A 17,759-nucleotide genomic window follows, 5' to 3' on the forward strand; every position below is an offset into this window, starting at 1 on the left:
TGCTGTGGACTGAGACAGTGACCTCAGTCAGTACGCACACACATGCTAAAGTTCTCCGCTAATATGTCTCCTGCTGTAGCCAATAGCTCTCTAATTAGGCATGAGTAATCCAAGCAGGTATCGTTCTGTGTTTTGAACCCACACAAAAAAATGCATCTTGCTAACCAAGTTATCTACAGTTAGCACTCAACCAGTCTTGTCAGAGTTCAAAATGAGTGGGTGATGTCATGATACCTACATTCATCTTTTATATACAGGCTATGACAAACATTTGCAAAAGTTCTCAAAACATCCTGTGTTATACTTTCTGTTACAGTAGGCATCTGCACAAGAACATTTGTCACGATGGCACTCACCCTTTCTCTTACACACACACACACAAACCTGGTAAATGAGAGATGAGGGGGGAAAAAGGTTTATAAAAGCCTGCGCAGACATTGTTGCTGATCCTTTCACATGTGGAGGGTGAGTCTTGCAACATTGCGTGTATAACTCCTTTAGAAATCTAAGAATACTAGTAACAGCTCAGGCTGTACTCACAAGCACTCCATAAGATTTTATAAGCCCTAGACGACTGTGTCCTGTACTCGTAACAATCAGGTTACGGGTCAGCTGGCTCGGGCCCAGCCGCTTTCCTCGATCAGTCATTCCCTTTTTCCTAATAAACTGCTCCCAGACCTGCAGTGAGCTGTTTCAAATGCCACAAGAGGACTGAATAAAAGTGTAGGGGCCAGCTCAAGGGACATACCACAGATAGCATTGCCTGCATAGGCTGTTGGCATGCACAGGGAGCCTTTGCTTGGTAATTTTAGACAGTGAGCCAAACGGGTTTACTCCCTTCCTTCCTAAGTATGCATATTGTGTTTTTTTTGTCTTTATCAAAGCACAGGATGAGCAAAACTGTAAATACATTAACCCCTGGGCTGGGTGCATATCTGAAATATGTAAGAAAGTTTTACTGGCTCAAAGGATCTTATCCTACAAGAACATTAGTCAGCTCTTACCAGAAGGAAGGAACTGATTTATATAATGTCTGATATGGTCAAAAGGCACTCCTGATAAATCAGTGTCTTTATCTAGATTTGAAACATAGCCAAGATCCCAACATGGCCTCTGCATCTTTACTTCTCATCTGCTTTTTTAGGAACACTAGTCTCCTACCCTTTCATGTGGCAAATGCTGATGGCTATCACCGTAGAGTCAACACACGAGGCAGCTGGGACTCAACCCAACAGCTGATAGCTCTGACATGCTGGGAGGGAGGTAGAGAACCAACTTCCCATATAGCCTCACTTCCCATCGCTGCAGAAGTTGTTTTTTTTTTTTAAGTAAGTCACCAACTAATGTAAAAGCCCATTCACGGTCTGTGAGTGGTCACAAGGGTCCATGTGAAGTAATTTCGTTAACGGCCTTAATTCGCAGGGGTGCCTTTGGTTCCCTGCGTGGACGCCATTGTGCAGTTCCATACTGTCTAGACTACAAAATATGTCAAGTGCACATGTAACACAAAAATGAACTGCACTATTATACTGTCAATCACATGTACTCTGTAATTTTTTTTAACTTTACTTCTTTACTGTCTGTATCTTTATAACAAATGTATAAACACAAGCATGCAGCATTAACCCAGTCTGTATTACTAAATGTGTTTCCCCTCTCATTAAGACCAGGTCATAACCTGAATAAAGCTAAAGTTATTTTAAAGTTTATAAAGTATATATATTACATTTCTTTCTGAAAATAATCTGTTTATAATAATCTCTATTGCTACAGTTTTAAAAAATATACATATTTTAAATTATCTTTCTTACTTGTTCTATTGCTATATTTATTCTATTGCGTTGACAAGTAAATTTCCCAAGGGAGGGGGGGGGGGGGGGGGGGGGGTCAATACAACTCTTATCTGTCTGCTACAGTTAGCTCAATATTGGAAGCAGCTTTATAACACCAAAAGCTTGGTGCTGCTAGATCTCCAGTCAGGTAGTTTGAAAAAACAGTTTCAATAAGATGATGAAAAGGCTGGCAGTCACACGACAAACTGGTTAATTTAAGGAACACTGCTGTTATCTATACACTGTATATAAAAGATGGACAAAGACACTGAGCTGTCACCCACTGGCTAGCCACGCTCTGCTGCGAACCCTCTGATGAACGAGGGGTAGATCTAACTGAAAAACTGAGAGACACAACGTGGTCACATGGTCTGGACTTACCAATCATAAGGTAGGCCCACCCTAAACATTATGTCCTATTCAATAGGAAGTGAAATGAGTGACTGAGACAATGAACTGACTAGACAACCATTTACTGAGGCCACAGATCCAGGAAGCCAAAGCTTGTGTCGCCATAGACTTCTTTATCAAACAGAGTAGCTCCTCTCCTCCACAGGAGTGGACGCTTCAGTGGACATTTATATCAAGATTCATATTACGCAATTGTAAAGTCTCTTTTTTACTGCAGACTGTCAAATATCACACTTTGCAACAGCAGGATTTTAACTCCGCCTCCCTGTGTAACTGTTCGGATCAGCTATAAACACTTTAGATGTGGTGTGGTGACACTCTCCTTGAACCGGTGACTTTCAAGTGTAACCCAGTCTAAAAGAAAACCAGGAGCAGACTGGAGTTAATTTTTAATTCTTGCACTTGGTTACATATTAACAAATGAAGCATCCCTGGCGAGTGCGTGGCACTTTGGAGACGATGTGGAAATTGTTGTCAAGCAATACAGATAATCCTGGTAAGCTGAGGACTGCTTTCAATCTTTATTTTTGTTTGCTTACATCCCCCCACGCTACATTAGGGGTGTAATGATTCATGGGAACACTTGGACTCTGTTAGAAAAGAAGGGGAAAGAGAGGCCAGTTAGTATAAAAGGTTCAGTGGGCTTATATTCAGTTAGAGCACATCGACCTCCCTTTTTCCAGGGGCTATCAGTACTTTGGCCCAACTACTCTGCCTAGAAAGCAGATTTAGTGACACACAGCACTGGGCCCAGCAGCTCCTCTGTACCCTTGTTCCCAGCAGATAAGTGGCCATTATTCATCCCGTGTTGAACATTAACTGGATTAATTCTGCACGAGTTGAGGGGTGAAATTGTATTTGTCCGAAGGGAGGGAAATGGCTAGGAAATGAGGAGAGCAGCCAGCTTGGCTGAAATTCTAATTAGCTCGAGGGTTCGTTAGCACACAAACTCTACTCCTGCTGCAGAAGCCTTGCTGATACAGAGGCCTGTGTAAGCCATTAAGCCGCAGAAGGAAAACGGAGAGAGACTGAAAGAAAGAAAAAAGACAGGAGGGAGGGAAAAGACTGAATATGGACACTCAGCTTCATGCATAAAGGCCCAGGGCAAGGAGATGACCTTAGAGAGTTACTTTTCAAGGGGACTGGAAACTATTTTTGCTATTCCTGCCCCACTTACTCAAAGGCACTTCAGCACAGAAGAAAAAAAAGAAAACAACCACCAAACCCTCCACCTCTATCCACCTGATCTATCCATCAGGCCATCAATCTCCACTCTAGGCAACCCTCTCCAGGACGATGTGGCTCAGTTTCCAGCTAGCTGTGCCCAGCGACGAGTTTGTCATTGAGCATTTCTCACTCATAATCCACATGTGGAGTTTGATTCAAAACATAATTAGGTCACGCTGTGGTATGAAAAAATGCAGTGGGGGAAAGAGTGGTAGGCAGTAAAAAATTTAAAAAAAAAAATACTGTAGTGGATGCAGTGGGATATGACAAATGGGTAAGGAGAAGCAATATAAATACATTTTGATATGAGGCGAAATATATGGATATAGGATTTGTGAGAGGGTATGTCTGCTCAGTCTTCCCGTCTGCGTTGAATACCACAATGCTGCAAAATAATGCATAAAGGTCTCATTTCTCTCTCAGCAGCACATAAAGCCACAACTCCACAGATGATGAACCTGCGACTCCATGAATGAACCACCCACCTCCAGTAGGCCCACATCCACAACCCCGCAGCAGTTTCTCTGACTCAGCACTCTCATTCAGTCTCCACTGATGTTCCAGCTCGCCACCATGTCGTCATGTTCATGAGAAGCATAGGTGTCAGTACCGATCAGCCCACACACTCCACACAACAAAGCTGCAAATCTCTAGAGACATGTGATTAAAATAAATAAATAAATAAACCTAACTAAAATTAATAGAAATGTGTTAAGTATGAGGTCACAATCATGAACAAGGAGGTGGAGAAGGAGGAGACTGTAAAATGCCTTTGTGATTCAGACATATTCTATGCACTTTCTCCAGAACCCTTCTGTCATGGTTTAAGCTCAGACTTTTAGTTAAATAAATCCAACACTCAGTTATGAAAAGCTCAAATATTTAGCTTTGGAGGACTTGTGGGTAGAGTAGTGACAGACAGGATAAGTCTATCAAACGGAGCTCAGCCCGAGGGCATTAAATCCATTCTGAAGTACACTTGGAAAATGTACACAAAACTGGACGCTGAGCTTATGCAAAACTGTGCCACGAGTTTAGTTTGCAATTTATTTTCCACACAACTCATGTGGCTGGAAAGAAGAGTATTCCTTTAGCTCTATTACGAACTGTGTCTGCGTGTTCCCATCAGGAAACCAGACTCTGTTTCTGTGTACAGTTTGGGGTAAAAATGCTTCAGCATGGGTCATGATAGTCATGTGGGAATACACCTTAAGGTTGGGTTTGCTGCATTTATACTGTCTCCGACTTTAAGATGCAACATAATTGTGGTGGGAGGAGTAGCACTGTTCGGCATTGTTCAAGGCTCTTTAGTCTTTCCACGCAAAGCATTTAATTGGCAACTGAAGCTTGAAGGACAACTTTGTTTCACATACACACACACACACACACACACACACACGGACCTATGAAACGCAGACATACCCAAACAATACATTTAGAGGCTGTTAGATGAATCAGTAAAACGGATGGGAAAACTATATTTATGGGGCTTTAAAAGGTATGGGGGAAAATATGGAACTAGAGGCAGAGCATGTTGTTCAAAAGTCACTGAAAACTTTTCAAATCCATTTCTAATTTGTCTGTTATTTCCAGCTTCGCCATCAGACTGAGAACAGTGATATAGGACCTTGTCAAACATACTTAAGCTGGGAGGGTGGAATAATGGCCCAGCTCAAAGAAACATAGAAACTTATTCAAAATCTATTGGAGAAAATGACAAAATGACAAGACTAGGAGATTAGATTATGTCTGTATGAGCTTGTTTGGTATATTAAATAATAAACATCTGAATCAAAAAGAAGATCAGACACTGAAAGCCTGTAGTGAGTGACCAAAGTCATATTTGAGCTATTTAATCTCCCTCAGTTCATCCCGTTACCATGTTTACCTTACGGGAATGGATGAATAGTAGATTTCAATCACATACACAACACACCACTCAGTCAATACAGCCGCCGCAGCCCTATCCCCACATGGTCCCAAAGGCCTGTGGACGTTATGGATTGGAGGAGAAATTGCCATTTCCAGGACGTGACAGACTTGCTGTGTGTTTCATCACGGGGGTCGATGAAAACGGTGAATTTGAAGTGTTATTGACCGATTGCTGCTGAGAGCTGAGATTGTAGGCAACAAACACATGCACGCAAGGACAGACAAAGCTGCAGGAGAAGGCTCAGGAGGGATGAGTCACAGCAAACAGCACACACACACACACACACACACACACACACACACACAGACAAACAAATCCCATTAAAGAACTTTTATCAAGCGGAGGTCAAACCTTCCAATTGAGCGCATCTCTGAGTAAATGCAGACCTTCTACTACATTTTAAAACGTACTGCAGGCGTCTTCTGAATGCCGGGTCTGAGTAATTATTTTTACTCATAAAAAGGTAGTCATGTTGGAGTCTCTGCCCACTTGTAGCTTTCTCGTCACCTAGTTCACTCCCCTCTTACAGCTGCTCCCCTTCGTTACCCTTTTAAAGCACCATTAAGAATATGTGAAAGAGAGCATTACCCCAAGAGAAAAATCATCCCGGTCTGCTGCAGTTTACGCCAGACCTGGCCCCGCTGCTTGAGCCGCTGTTTATTTAAACTGTGAACCTCCATGCGAGGTGTGTGTGAAAGGAAAAGTGCAAGCGTATGTCTGTGTGTGTGTTTAAGTGTGTGAGAGAGGGAGCATGTGCACGGCAGTGGCAAAGAGGAGGGAGTGGTTTCACACAAAACGCAGCGTCTCGCCCTCGGATTTCTTTCACACCTTTCTTAACACGCGTTTCACAGCGTATTTATTCACCCCGCGGGCTCCTGGTCCTGCAGGCCACAGACGGGCCTCTGTGTAGCCCGACTGGGGCCGCAGTGATCAGCCACAGGAAAGCCGAAAACAGACCTCTTACACCCACTGTGGAGCTCCAGACACAATAATATTAATAATAATGTCCTTCTGCTGACCTGCATCTGACATCACAGCTTGGTTCGGGCATTTTCACATACTCGCACACAAACACAGACATTCACACATGAGCAATTGTATGCATGTATAGCGATTTCCATTCAGACTAAGGTGATTTTAGACACACACACACACACACACACACACACACACACACACACACACACACACACACACACTAGGAAACAGTAATGTTAGTATGTGATTAGTTAGAACTGTCCCAGGCAGGAGCAAAGGATAAGAAGAGCTGAGAATCAATGAAGTCAGTGTTTAAAAACTGCTGACTGAATGAGAGGAGGAAGAGGACTATATAAGGCTTCAAGTATTCAGACATGAAGACAAGGACACACTAAAGATAGGCACTTATATATGTGTGAAATAAGAACACAAACAAAGAGAAAAGAGAGCTGGCCATGTGTAATTTGTTGTCCTTAATGAGGCATTCTGTTGCTTTCAGTATTATTTGTGTGTTTGGCTCTAAGCGACAACCATGAACATACCAAAATGACAATAAAGCTCCCTCTGTGTGTGCGTGCATGTGCGTGCATGTGTGAAGAACCTCTAAACAGAGAGAGAGCACGAGAGGACAGGAAGAAAAACAGCCAAAGGCTGGTTTGAGTTAAAGGAATGACAAACCAGTGCTCATCAGCATTACATCTGCCAGTTTTCATACAGGCTTAGGAATGACCAGTAGAGTGGCTCTTAAATCACTTCCTCAAAGTTAAAAATATCAAATCTTCTTCATGACACAATGAACAGGTTATCACTGTATATTATCCTTTGGGGGTTTTTTTTTTGAGTCTGTTGATGGGCTCAACATGTGATGCTGGCAATGGTTGCACATAAATACCTTTGACTGGAGAGAAACACACAAAGACACAGTCACACACTGTGTGTGTGTGCCAAAAAACACATGTGCGACATTTCTTTACACTCCCAACTCACAACCATGCAAACAATTGTATCAGTCTTTACAAGCTACCGCTTTCCACAAAAATCAAGCAAAGCCTTCAGTCACTGGTAGTATAACAGAGAGTGACATACTAATCTGTAAAAAGGCACAGTCGATATCCGCCATGTCTAATCACATCACAGCGCTGCAGCTCAAGTGTGTTCGGTGCCTGTTCTGGCTTCTGTCTGGTATCTGGGGCAGCATACCAGCCAGTAGAATAAACTCCGGACAAGAAAGGCTGCTGTGTATATATATGTGTGTGTGTGTGCAAGCGCATGTGTCACGATGTGTGTGTATCTGCATGCCAAGACTGTGCCAGCCACAAGACTGATTCTGGCGTCAGAATGAATCACATTCAGTCTGCTCTTCCATCCCAGCAACACACCAAGAGGCTCTCAGAGTGAGAGAGACACAGAGGGAGAGAGAGGGATCATAAAAAGAGATCATAAAACCAACATCAATGGGTGATAGACCAAGCGAGAGGGGGAAACATAAAAGGGAAAGGCAGGAGGCCTGCGAGACAAAGCTTGAGAGGGAAACACAATGAGGAGGAGAAGGCACACAGCGGGGAGGAGGAGCACATGGTAACACCAAGCCCATCCATCTGCAGCCAAACCTCATGCCAATACATTTACGAATACTTGAAATTAACCTATAGATTTGGCTTGTTAACCCTGATTGTATGCAAGCATTAGAACAGAATGTCAGGGAGAACTGTTTAGGTATCATGACCACTGGTCATGATACAAGCTATTGCAGCAACACCAATAATTGGGCAGAAGCTCCTGCAGTCCCATTTAGTTGCACATGTCTATCTGTTCCCACCTACATTTAAATTACCATCATTTTGTGGCAAGACTAATGTATTCTGTTTGCTGTGTTTACAGAAGATTACCTCGCAGACCCCAATTAAATCTGAGCACCACAACATGCAGGCATATTTTGCTCTACCAAAAAATCTGCTGGCTTCAGTCTGCATTTACCGTAAGCTGGCTACATTTTTTACATGGTTTTGAAACAAAAAACAACATGTCCGTATATCAGGTGTTTCTGCTTGCTTCAGCAAATTCCTGTGTCCATATTAAACCATCAAAAGCAGGTAAGGCACAAAATGCATAAGACTTGCCAGACAAGCAAGTCAGCCACACAAACACAAAAGGATCATAACGTTTTTTTTTGTTTTTTTTTTTACATTTGGATTTTTGAAATACTTTCACATAACTAATTTAAAATTAATGTTATGTGTAGAGAGATGTGATGCTATAAAGAACCTTTGGGAGGAGAATCAAGGGGAGATAAACCAGACAAAGTCCGGGTGGAGATCATTACAAAAAAAGTAACAAACATTCACCTTTTGCAAGATGTGGTTTCATTGACAAAATCTTCACATTGCCACCTTTTATTTGCTCAGCATCTACTCTTAATACCCACTGGATAAAATATGTCATCTTCACAGAGTGGAAAAAGAAATATATCAGGAAGCTCCAATACATTTGGTGTGGTATGAATGTCGTGTATATCGTGTCTGCTTTACTGAATATTAGCGTCTGTAACTGAAACAGCTTAATATAAGCTGTCTGCTGTGTTTATACTCATTTACTGTCAGTCTTTCTAAGCTGATTTAGCGTTTAGCAGCTTGTCCAGCTGCCGCTTCTTCATATTCAGATGCTTTTTTAAAAATGTAAGAGTTTCTCTTTTTTTTTATTCTTTTTTTTTTTATGAAATCAAAGGGTTGTTATTTTAGTTATCCTGATTTAATGACAAAAAGTCACATTACTAAAGCTACACATTCAATTTTAGCTCTGTTTGCAGGTACTAATAACTCCTTTCTAGTCTTGGAGATACAGATGTAAATATAAATTTACTTTGCTTTGTGTGGGCTTGAGATGGCAGAAGGTAGGTTTCCAGCCTCGAGGGTCAACCTCTTGACACAGAAACATTGAGAAAAGCTCGTGAGCTGTTTTGCATTTAGCTGCTTGTCCATCTGATCCCCTGATCTTACTGAGAGATCAGCGTGCCGCTTAACTATTGTGAACTTTATTGATTACGAATAAAAAAGTCAAGAAGGTGAGAGTTTGAACGGACACAGCAGGGAGCCAGACAGTCGCTTTCTCAAACAATATTCGATCAATACATGGGATGAGTCAGCTGGATTTACTGAGAATAATCACAAGCCTCCCCGGATCTTAATTGGAAAATGAATAGACACATGTGTAGTCATAAACAATAGCTCGTGAAAATGTCTCCCGTGGTGGGAAGCCGATATGAGCGAGAGCAGAGTTTTCTGATGACACAGCACAGATCTCGGGGTGCAGACAGAACAGCGTGAACAACACATGAACCCCATCACATCTGGGACACATTTGGTGCCCATGTGCAATGTATTACATATTTCTGGAAATCAAGCCACGCTCAAGTCTGTAATCTGTTGATGGGATTTTATTCCTGTTGTTCATGGTTTTGTCTTTTGCGACTTCAGCACTGTAAGAAAAGTTTTTTGTTTTTTCCTGAAGGGAGCTGACAAAAAGTGATTGAGGGGTGTGGAGAAAAGTACAGACTTTCAGCTGAAATAATTTAAATCGGTCTGCTAAAGAGAAACAATGCTACAAAGTCAGCGTAGCTGTTTTACCACTGGGCTTTCTTCACTGCTGTAAATGAGTATTTTAGAGCAGAGGGGTGAAATTTATCACCCTCACGGTGGGCATGCTGGGCAAACTTTAGTGTTCCTGTGTCACCCTGAAAGCTCTGATCATCAACTTGAGGATTTCTGGACAACTTGACAGTGAGCTGACTGAAACCTACGACACAGGAGAAGGACAATGAATTGAATTCTTTGCAGAGATGGTTGGACTGTGCTTTTAGCCTGTTAAAACTGAAAGCTGCCATCACGCGATGGTTAGACTGGAAGTGGAGGACACAACCAGCAGCCCAAAACCCCCCAGAAAAAACAAAAATGTTGCATTTATGCATTCATTTATATTTAAAACTTTCCATTTGTGGTGGCGCATGAGTAATCGGGGGGGGTGGTCTAGAATGCCATGAGCTTACTGTTACAGTTTTACGCTAGATGAAAAAGAAAAACAATGAAAAGCTCTGCAGAGGGATCAAATTCGTTATGCTAGTTTGCAGTGAATCGGCACTGGTGATTCTTTATGCATCTCTGCAGGAAAAAGCCACAATTTCTTCACAAAACATTACTGAGTACTTTCGAATTCGGTGCTGTTAGCAATAAGCAATAACAGCATGAATCCAAAACTGTCTGATTCTACCACTGACCCAAAGCCACATTAAATCCTAAGAGGCAGCACACAAACCAACAAAGACATAAGGATATGGCTTTAATAAACCTAGTTAACGTGAAGCTTTAAGATGGTGTGCACAGCTCCCTGACATTAGGGAAAACCTCATCTCTTTAAAGCCAGCACCCTACTGGTGGCTTGCTACCGTGACCGGTGGCTTTCTAGGCAGAATGCTAAGCAGCTGAGCGGTTGTACGGCTACTGGCCAAGCAGCCGCTTGTTAGGTTAGGTCTGTGAGGTTAGACAGCCACATCTGGTCTGCCGGCACTCAGAGCTCCACCATGGTCTGCTATTCAGCCAAACCTCAGAGGTCAGGGACACAACCAGGGATTGGGTGTGTACATATCACAACGTTTGTGTGTGCATGTGCGTGTGTGCTTCTTACCCTTCCACGGATCACATAGAAATTGAAACTAAATGTAAATTTGAAGCAGTTGTGCTCTGCCATGAATAAATATAAGGTTCTCCTTCACATGTCAGATTAAAGGTACCCACTTATCTCGCTCTTCTTTTTGGAAGGACTGGCATTCATGTGGGCTTGGCTGAAGTAGAGGAGAGTAAAAAGGAGCAGGCAGGCACTGATGCAGAACAAACGCTAAATAACAGAAACACTTTTGCGTTTCATCTAGGTACGATTTTACCGATCCCGTCCTTGAGCTTTTCCCAACCCCAACCACAAACTGACCTTATACATTTCTCGCAATGAAAGACACCAGCGAGCAATAGCTTCACTTTGCCAACCTTCAATCTTTCGGTGCCCTTTTTTAGTATTTTACTTATGTCTCTTTTCCAGTGCACACATAATACGACCAGTAAACTGACTTATCCAACACAAGTTTCTTGCTTCTATAGAAGTAGACAATAAGCTATTCAATATATATTCTTTATCAGCTGACGACTGCAGTTTAGAACTGTCACCAGAAATTTCCAAACATTTTCCCAATTTTGTGTAATAAATAAAGCAGCCATCTATCCATCCATCCATAAATTACTGGATATACTCAACAAAAACAACTGATACAGTATGCATGTTTTAGTTTTTACTGAATTGGATTTCCACATACAGATGCATGCTTGCACATGCTTGTCATACAGTCACGAGAAAATGTGGGCATAATTCACTCAGAATGAGCTTACATTATGATGCTGGGGCACAGCTTTAGTTGTGGATGCTGGTGTCAGGGGAACTGCAGCTGCGAAACAGCGCAGGACCACAAAGAAAGAATATGATTAAAGTGCAAATGCGAGTATAACGTTTGTTTGAGCAGTCAGCACTTTACAGTATAATGGTGCTTTGCTGCAGCTCATTTGGCCACTAATCAGCACATACCATCTCTGTGCTGAACTGTACTAACGCACCACGGCTCGCATAAGCAGAGATGATCTGAAAAAGACATTGTGGAAACAAACTGTACAAAGCAGCAGACTAAAGGCCAGGATTACGGCTTTAAAAAGAAGGGGAGGGTATTTTTAGAATGACAAGATAGCTACCAGCTACCAGAATTGGACTGCAGATCCTGTGAACAATTAAGCTGGGAAGCAGGTGGTGGCTAATGTGTCACATACAGGCAGATGTTAAATGTGGCATCAGAGGATATAAGCAGAGGATGGGAGGAGCTATTGCGTGTCCCTTGGTGAAGTCAACAAAGAAGTTAACAGGAAGGATGAATAATGTTTGCAAAAACCGAAGGGCTAATCCTCAACTGGTAGCAGTGAAAGAGTTTTTGTCATGGTTGGGTATCAGTTCTGTATTTATTTATTTTTATTCTGAAGTGCAAGGGTGCCTGATCAAAAGGAGCTCCAGGTAATTGCACCTTTGTTTAGTGTGGAATGTGACAGATTTGGGTTAAATAAGAGTCTTAGAGGGGGAAGATATACGCCAGCCAAAGGGCATGTTTGTGCCTGCAGGTGCAAATGAGAGTAATGGCGTCAACGTGATTGCGAGTGGATTCATAAGAATTCCGAAGGAAGGAGACAAAGATAGCGAGCGCAGTCGAATAAATGATAAGATACAACTGGGAAGTGGAGATTCACATCAACGTGGTTCCATCTCAGCGTCTTTCATCATACAAGAACCAGAGCACATGCGTGCACTCACACACACGCTCTCACTTACACACAGACACGCCATGCTTTGGAGAAGGAGGAAGTGAAGCTGGATCAATGGAGCAAACTCCAGCAGCTCTGATCAGACACATGACAAGTGAACTTCCAATATAACGACTTGAGGCCAAACATGAAAACGCGTGTTCTGGGGGAGTCTTACAGTGTGTCACGTTTTCCTCGTGTTGCGTGGACATCTGTGATGTTCCCTCAATAACTTAGGACAGATAAATGACAAATTGACCACTAATAGGAGGATGTCCTCGTGCATGTCTTCATTAATATGTGGAGGAACTTTGTGGACCAAATTCCATCTAACTGTACTATTTAGATTAATTAGTAGCGTGGATCTGTTCCCAATTATCTTCACATGGTTGTTGATGGGGGTCGACAGCCACATGCAGCGCTGCGCAGGGGAGCTGTGGTCTGTTCTCATTAAAACAGAGTTTGGGCCATGAAGCATCTTTTTTTTTCCTCCATGAGTTCTCATCCCCCAACAAATCAACAGTCTTTAAAAAACAAGAAAAGGATAAAAAAGGCCAGCTCAAAGCGCATCATCCAGGAAATGTCTCTTGCTGCTGTAGTAGGATGTTGATGAAGTCTGGTGTGTAGACATGTAGAGGAAGGGGGATGTCAGAAACCACCAAGTTAGAGGTCATTGTCCAAGATCAAAAGGACCCACCCAGCCCCCAAATCTCCTGACTTCATGTGCCGATTTACGAGAGGCAGACAGACCATTAAAACTTCCAGCAGCAACTCCTGGTTGGCTGGATAGATGGGCAGAGGGCTGGTCACTAGAAGAGACGAAACTAAAAGCTTTCCGGCGACTAGCACAGATTCGAAGCAAAGGGTGGGGCCATTTTTGACTTCTGGCAGGAGGATGGGGGTTAAAGACCATGACTGTCGCCTGCACGTGTGGGTGTTTGTGTTTAAGTAATAGAGGAACAGCTATAAAACTTTGCTAGTGTGTGAAACTGAATACAGAAACAGGAAGAGGAAACAGAAAGAGAAGTAACACTTTGAACTTTATTTTAAAAATCAGCTGCTTTCGTTACACAGTGGTGGGTGCATTAAGATAACAGTCTTTCAAAGTACTGGGGGGCTGGGGGTGTCTTATCTGCGGTCAGGGCCTTGTAGGAGACTGTGGGAACATTCAGGGGTGGTCTGGGTTTTCCAGAGAGTGAAATCTGCCATCCGAGACGTAATAATTGTCTCACAACCTAACTGTGTGAGTTATAGGTCAGCGATAGACCAGGCTGCCAGTCCAGAGGGAGGTGATTCACGTATACTGTGGAAGTGCCATTATAAACAGTGCTGTGCATGAACTTGCTGAAAAGAGAGCGTTCATTAAGCTTAACCATGTTTTCAATGAACGGTGAAATGGATGAATGGTGTACGCAACTAAAGAATGTAACGTGAGCAGACTTTGCTCTCACGAGAGTCGACTGATGTCATGACATGCTTTGTTGGCATGGTTGGTGCTAGGAGCGGTTTAGACAAGCGATACTGCTGAAGCCAGCCTACGTGACCATTATCAGGATTTTTATGAATGAATAGAGAGCTAATTCAGATTAATTCAGGAACATTTTTAGTGCAAATTGTACCTGTTGGATCTGAAAAAAACAAACAAAAAAACCCCCACACACACATTACGAGAATCTGAGGTGTCATAATGAGCTGAAGCTTTTGGTCAATCTATTGAGTGAAAAATTCCTAGAGAACTGAATTTTACCGCGTTGTTTGGCTTTATGGGGCAGTTAAAAACACATAATTCTCCTTATTCTTTCTTTTAAAAGTAATCCCTTTATGATTGCATGAAACATCAATAGTCTGCAAGGGAGAGTGGGAGGAGATTCTACTGGGAAAGAATAGCTCAAAACAGCTCTGTTAAACCAACAAAGAAACCTTTAGAAAACCCTGAAATGAATTCACTTTTGGGACTATGAACGTCAGAATGTTGGGTTTGGAAATGTGAGTGTAAGCTAGTTTAGTTTAAACCGTGATAGCTGAACACTGAGATAGTTTTTGCAAAACTAACATAAAGATTTCACACACAGATTCATTTACGCAATCTATAAACCACAACCGACACACACACGCACTCATTGGGTTTTTGTACAGAATATGCATTCACATGTTTATTGCTTGATTGTGATTGGGGGTGCGTGTAACTTCCCTGGGCCCAGCCAGCTCTGCGCTAAGCAGTTATGTGCTAATTAAGGTCTGGCCAGGAGTGGAGGGCTAGTGATAAGGCCCGTCTCTGGCCTGGTTACATACACGCACACACTTATGGGAACAGTCTTTCCTCTAGAACCACTGTTTCAGTAGCATCCACTGATTATCAAGCAGGTTTCAACTGATTACTCAGATTTTGCCATTTGGGAGCCAGACGGGGAATTCCTGTCAGTGTTATAGAAACCAAAAAGGAAAGAAAGTCTATGATAATGTTGCATTAACCTGTTAGGCTAAACTCTTAAACAACACTGACCTGCTGCCTAAATCCTATAGCAGGCCAAAACACACAGCTGTTCTTCCCATGTCTCTCCATAACCATAAATGGAGCATTCGATAAGTAAGGGTTAGGTTACAATGGCGTTAAAACAATTTTGAGTCACACATGCTGTTGCAGAGGCAGTAAATCAATTAAAAAGTTTTTTCACAAGAAAAATGCACATCTTTCAATAGTTGCACCCACGCATGCATCTTTTGGTTTCCTCATCTTCCATGAGCTAAACTAGATCATTCCCTGCTTTTCGGCCCATTCCTCCGCTCCGCATTCCTTTGTATTTGATCACAGCTGATGTTTATCTCTCACTCCATTCTCCTCCTTCACAAATCAAACACAAGTCTACATACAAACTCTTACTGAATAAGAGACGTGGCAAAAACCTTAGCAGTTCATTGTGACAACTCAGCAGTCCATGCTATGGGTGGGCGAATGATGTTTTTTTCAATGCGGCATTCCTCTCTGTAAAGATTAGGCAAAACACAGCAGTGGAGACATGGATCACAGATTGTTAGGAATTCATGTCTAAACCATTAGTGGCTAAATTTCATAAAAGATATTAAGAAAGAAGGCAAAGCTAACAGAAGTAAAGCACAATGCCCCAAAGATAAGATATGAAGCAGAGAAAAGAGCAACTCAGAGACTGAGAAACATGTTACGGAGTACTGTATGTGGGCTGGTTCACTGGAAGGATGACTTGTTTGGAACAAGACCAATCTACAGACTACATGTCTGTATGAAACTGAGCCAAAGTACACACGCACAGCACTCCAGTGACCTCCACCACCCTGAACATGATAAGCCAGGACACGCTCCAGTTCTAACTGTGTGTTTATCTATTATCTATATAACTGAAAAAATGAAAGCGTGAGGGAACACACACACACACGAGCCATGGAGTTTTAGGATTCGTGTGTGTGTGTGTGTGTGTGTGTGTGTGTGTGTGTGTGTGAGTGTGAGTGTGAGAGAGGGAGAGAGCACATGGTTTACTTACAGTTTTTGTTATAATAAGCGGGAGGAAAGCTCCTGTAGATAAACTGGCCACAGTGGAGTACAAACCAGCTGAGCTGCAGTGTGTGGACAAACAGAGCTACTGTAAACTCTACTGCCTTACTTAAAGTCACAACCATCACCCTAAAGAAATTCTAACAAATATGTTTTGTTTTTTTTACTGCAGTACCAGTGTGATACCAGACCTATGTGCAATCTGAATGCAGTCACTTACAGTGATGCATCTAGAATTATCACCCGACTCTTAAATCCCCTCAACGTTTTACAAACCACAACTTTCCTCTTTTGGTTCACCCCGATGTCCCTGGTACTATAAATTGCTTTTAGCTAGAGCTAGCATGCCAAAGTATAGTGAGTTACACATTTGCATAACAAGAAAAAAAAAATATCCCCGGTTCAACCTCAGGAGGAGACACAAATCACTTCGGGAGCCTGCATCAGGAAGGCCTGCAAAACTACCCACTGTGGTGACCCCTTGTGAATAAGGCAATAGCCAAAAGCAGCTTGGCAGAAAAAAAGTCTATCCTACCTGCACAGCACCAGATAGAAGACTATAACTATACATGTGCAACATCAAGACTCTGGGGTGGGATTCTCATTTGGTAGGACATCTGTCACGAGACATAATTAAATGACTTCTGTTACTGTAGAAACAGGCACTGGAAAGTTTATTTTAAAATGTGAGCATGGGCACAGAGAAGAGATGCTGTGGACAGCCACGGACAAAGGAAACAGAGAGTATGAGAGATCCATCCCATCGTCCCTGTCCTACTTTCCCTTACAGCTCTCCTTCTCTCTCTCTCTCCCATTTCTGGTCTTCTGGGAAGGATCAGTGAAAAAAAGAAAAAAGAAAAAAAAAAAAAGCAGTTTGTCAGCAAAGTTCAGGCTATACTGTACATACAGTGCTGTTTCCTCCTAATTCAAAGCTTCCCCTCTGGAACGCTGACAGTAGAGGAGGAGCAGAAATCCATTTTACACTGCAGGGAAAAATTCATAGTGCTTGGATCCATAAACAAGTAAGAATGCAAATAGTGCACACATCCACCATAAAAATGTTATTTTTGGGAGGGAAAAATTCCTTTACATGACAAAGAATGCCAGATGACTTCTGCCATTTGACGGGTGAATGAGTGGTTTCAACTGCCTACCTCTAAATAGGGGCGTTGCATAATCAAGAAGACAGGTAACCACATGCAGATGCTGGTAGAAAGGGTCACCAGAGCTTTGTTGACATTAGCCTACATCTTGAAACACACTGCAAGTCAAAGCACCCTGAATATCATTAAAAAAAAATCAACTATCTGTCTTATTTCTGGTCATGCTTTCATTTGTTACATCACTGCCAGGCAACACAACAATAAATAGAAAGGGACATGAGGTGACGCCTGCACTTCAGAGAATAAGTCAAGCTCTGCTGTTTTTTGGATTGTGCTGCCTTGACTGTTCTGGTCAGTTTGAACACACAT

Source organism: Pelmatolapia mariae, linkage group LG5 (assembly GCF_036321145.2).
Source record: "Pelmatolapia mariae isolate MD_Pm_ZW linkage group LG5, Pm_UMD_F_2, whole genome shotgun sequence".
Taxonomy (NCBI): Eukaryota; Metazoa; Chordata; class Actinopteri; order Cichliformes; family Cichlidae; genus Pelmatolapia; species Pelmatolapia mariae.